General features: G+C 51.2%; 1 pseudogene; it reads right to left on the bottom strand.

Moving 5' to 3' along the window:
• Positions 1–1,284: 1,284 nt before the first annotated feature.
• LOC105482715 (negative elongation factor E pseudogene) lies at positions 1,285–2,574 on the bottom strand (annotated as a pseudogene).
• Between the last annotated feature and the right edge of the window lie 1,850 nt (positions 2,575–4,424).

The following is a 4,424-nucleotide window of genomic DNA, read 5'->3' on the forward strand; positions in this document are numbered from 1 at the left end:
GATCAAGCGTGTTCCTCATGTTTTGTTCTGTTCTTATTTGCCAGCACTCCAACCCTATTGTAAGAGAATGTGAAAATGTCACCCCTGTCACTCTGTCTGCAGCTTTCAGCAGGGCCTCAAAGCCTTAAAAGAGGACAGTAGGTGGCAAGTTCTGCCATGTCCTTAGCAGAGCATACTGAGAGATCGGAAAATCCGTTCTGCAAGCATTACCCCTTCATCTGTTTTCAGGCTTAAGGAGGGCTGGAGAGGCTGAGAGAAAGAGGGTTTCTTTGGACACATTTTCAGGGTGGTGTACTCCATCCCCTGTCCCCTACATGAGTGTGGATGGGAACTTATGCCTCACTGCAAGTCAACTGAGAGGCCTTTGAGGGGGCCACCCGGGGAGTCTGGCATGTGCCCCCTGGCATTTGGGGAACATAGAAATGTGTCTTACTATAGCCAAGAGAATTCAAAAGGAAGCAGCTGTGACCGATGCCACCCTTATCAGATGATCAAGAACAAAGGTGAGTGTTCTCTAGGGGCCAGCTGTGGACTTGGTGAAAGGGACCAAAGAAGATGTTCTGGAGAGACACTGCGATCCCAGGAGAGGGGTGGGCCATTAGAAACCCAGCGGCTGAGAAGAGGGGCTTTGTTCTCAGGAGAGAGGCTTTGCTCTGTGTGTGTGTGCATGAGTGTGCGTGTGAGTGTGCATGTACATGAGTGTGTGTGACAGTGTGTGTCTATGTGAGTGTGTGTATGGATGAGTGTGTGTATGTGTGTGTGTATATGTGAGTGTGTGTATGGATGAGTGTGTGTGTGTGTGCATGAGTTGTGTGTGTGAGTGTGTGGCAAGTTGGCAAAGACTCTTCAAAAGTGCCTGTAACAGCAAAACTCAGTAAATGTGTGCCTTCCACCTTCCATCCAAGAGAGACCAAAGCCAGACGCCAACAGTACCAGCATGTAAGACTATTTACCCCTGTTCCATCCCATCTTGGCCCTGCCAGGAACATTCAGAAACAGCATTCCAGGAACAGCAGAGACCAGGCACCCAGCCTGAAACCAGCTTGAGGTGGGTGAGGAATTCACAATTTTGATAATTGTGCTTTGTCTCACTGGAATTATGTAATTATTAGATTGGACTCCACGTTTTGATGCCAAAACAAAGATATTATTTGTTTATTATGTAAAAATGATTAAAAATTAGAAGGGCATGTCTGATAAAATATTTTATCCCATAATGAGAAAAAAAGTTGGGTTTGAAGGGACAAAGGGGAAAATAATTTTTTTTTTTTTTTTTTTTTTTTTTTTTAAGCTTCCACCTCAGTGTTTTACTGAGACCAGCATTGGGGCATATGAGGCACAAGGAATCCAGCTCTGTTCCCTAGAAGCCATCCACAAGGTTTTCCTTGTAGACGTCATCACTGTAGACAATCTGGGTCCTCTTGTCCCGGTGGCAACCCTTAGGGCTGTTCTGGACAGCGAGGGAGCCCCAGACAGACTTGCCAGTAGCGGCATCCAGCATGGGCTGTTTCCGGGCTATGTTGACTTTGAGCTGTACAGACTCCACCTGGGTCCCGTTGAGCTCAGCAACGGCCTGATCTGCTGACTCCATCTTTTCATAGGTGACGAAGGCACAGTTTCTGGGTGGGTCCATGGAGAGGTCAATGATGTTTCCAAAAGGAGAGAAGGCCCCACGGAGAAGGGTAGGCGTCATGTCTTCTCCGTATACATAGAGAGTATTCCCTTTCCTAGGGGCTCGCCGTTCAGGGAAGGAGTCTGACCTGCGGAAAGGACCCTCTCGGTCTCGGTCTCGATCCCGCTCCCGCTCCCGATCCCTGTCCCGTTCCCGGTCTCGATCTCGATCTCGATCCCGATCCCGATCCCGATCCCTGTCCCGCTCTCGGTCTCTGTCTCGATCTCGCTCCCGATCTCGGTCTCTGTCCCGGTTCCTCTCATGGCTGCGGTCCCGGCTGCGGCTTCGGGGAGGGGAGGCTGAGGAGTGGGCACCACTGCGTTCTTCATAGCCCCAGTCAAAGCTTCGAGGGGGACCATCACCAGCCCCTGGGCCCTCTGCCTCTTCTCCATCTGGCCCTAGTTCTCGAAGTCGATCGCTAGAAGACACAAAGCTCTCATACAGAGATTTCCTCTGGGGACGTCTAGATGACTCTTGCAGGTCATCATCAGCAGATATGCTCCTCTGGAACGGCTGGAAAGTGGGGACTGGTCCCTTCTCGGGGTCCTTTAACTTCCCCTCAAGGGTTCGAGAACGCTTGAAGCCTGAGTTCTTGGTCTCAGCCTTGATGGCACTGATGGCTCCTGATTTCACCAGCTGCTTTGCCTGCTCTGTTGCTGTGGCTGTGTCCACGACAGGCTGCTCTGATAGTGAGCGTTTGACACCACCTTGGCTGGTTGTGCTGCTGCTACTTTGCTTCTTCAGAGCCAGCAATGCCTTTTTCTTTTTCTTGAGTTTGTTGAATTTCTTCTGCAGAGCCTCCTCTTCCTCGCTCAGTCCGGGGGGTATCACCAACATGGTGGTTCCTGAGGGGGCGGCAACCGCGGGCCCCACGGTCTCCGGCCGCGCCCGCGCTGGCCGCTGATAGCCAAAGGGGAAAATAATTAAATCAATTCTTCTACCCCTCTTTCAAGTTCAGCCCATTCCATGAACAGGTCTCATCATCAGTTATTTTAGTTGCCTTCCTGGACTTTCTACAGCTACAGGAGGCATCCTGAGCTGAGGGCGTATAACCTAAGCGGCAGAGCTAGAACCCTGTGAGTCCCACATGAGGAGATGGTTTCCAGCTCCTCTCACCAATGCCTTTGAAAAGACTTGATCTTACTCTGATAACCAAGTGAGTCAGGGTTGTACTCCCTCTGTGATAACCAACTGGCTTTAATAATTAAACACAGTGTAGCCACCACCACTACACCATATTACTGCCACCACTGCCACAGCAGACATCACCACCACCATCACCGTCACAGTTGCCAACATCACACCACAGCCTGCATTCCCATCACCACCACTACCAGAACTAATACCACCATCATCACTGCTCCCACCACCACCACTACTACCACTACCACCTCCACCACTACTGTTTCCACCACCATCATCACCACCTCCACGACTGCTGTCTCCATCACTATCATTACTGTCTTCACCACCATCACTACCACCACCACCTCCACCACAACTATCTCCACAACCACCACCACCACCACCATCACTACCATCGCTGCCCCCGTGACCACCACCACCTCCACCACTACTGTCTCCACCACCACCACTGCTACCACTACTACCACTACTGTCTTCACCACCATCATTACCACCAACACCATCACTGCCTCTACCATCACCACTCCTCTACCATTGTTGTCTCCAGCACTACCACCAATGCCAGCGTCACCATGACCAGCACCATCTCCACCACCTCTACATCCACCACCATCAACTTCATCTCCACTATCACTTCCACCATCACCACCACACCACCCCTCCACCACCATCACTGCCAGCACCATCGCCAGCACCTCCACCACCATCGTCTCTACCTCCACTGCCATCACCTCCTCCATTGTTACCCCCACCATCTCCACCTTCAATTCTAACCACCTCTACCTCCACCACCATCGTCCCCACTCCCACTACTTCTAACACCTCCACTTCCATCGCCACTACCACTTCCTCCTCCACTTCCACCACTACCATTATCACCACCACCACCACTGCCACCTCCATCTCCATCTCCACCACCACCGTCTCCACCACCTCCTCCACTTCCACCTTCATCACCACCACCTCCACCACCACCACCACCTCCACCTCCACCTCCAGCACCACTTCTACCACCTCCACCTCCATCTCCACCTCCACCACAACCTCCACTTTCACCTCTAGCACCTCCACCTCCACCTCCATCTCCATCTCCACCACCCCCACCTCCACCTCCACTTCGACCTCCACCTTCATCTTCACCACATCCATCTCCAATAATTCCACCACTATCACCATCACCATTTCCAATTCCAGTACCACCAAGTCCACCACCACCACAGCACTTATCACCACCATCACTGCTGACATTATTGCCACCACAACCACCATTGCCATATCACCCCACCCCCAGGACTAAAATCTCCACTACCACCTGCTACCACCCTACTATCTCTGCTGCCACCACCACCACAACCACTGACATTATTGTCACCACTCCTGCTGCCATGGCCACCACCACAACCACCATTGCTTATACTACCATCAGTCTCCACCATGACTACTACAACCTCTGCTGCTGCCACTGCCACCACCACTGTCACTTCTGTCACTATTTGTGATGTATTACTTGTGCTAAACAGAGCGCCAAATACCGCATGTGTAATATTTTATTTAATCCTCACAATAATCTTTGGAGGTAAATACTATTATTATCTTTATTTTACAA

Source organism: Macaca nemestrina, chromosome 7 (genome assembly GCF_043159975.1).
Source record: "Macaca nemestrina isolate mMacNem1 chromosome 7, mMacNem.hap1, whole genome shotgun sequence".
Taxonomy (NCBI): domain Eukaryota; kingdom Metazoa; phylum Chordata; class Mammalia; order Primates; family Cercopithecidae; genus Macaca; species Macaca nemestrina.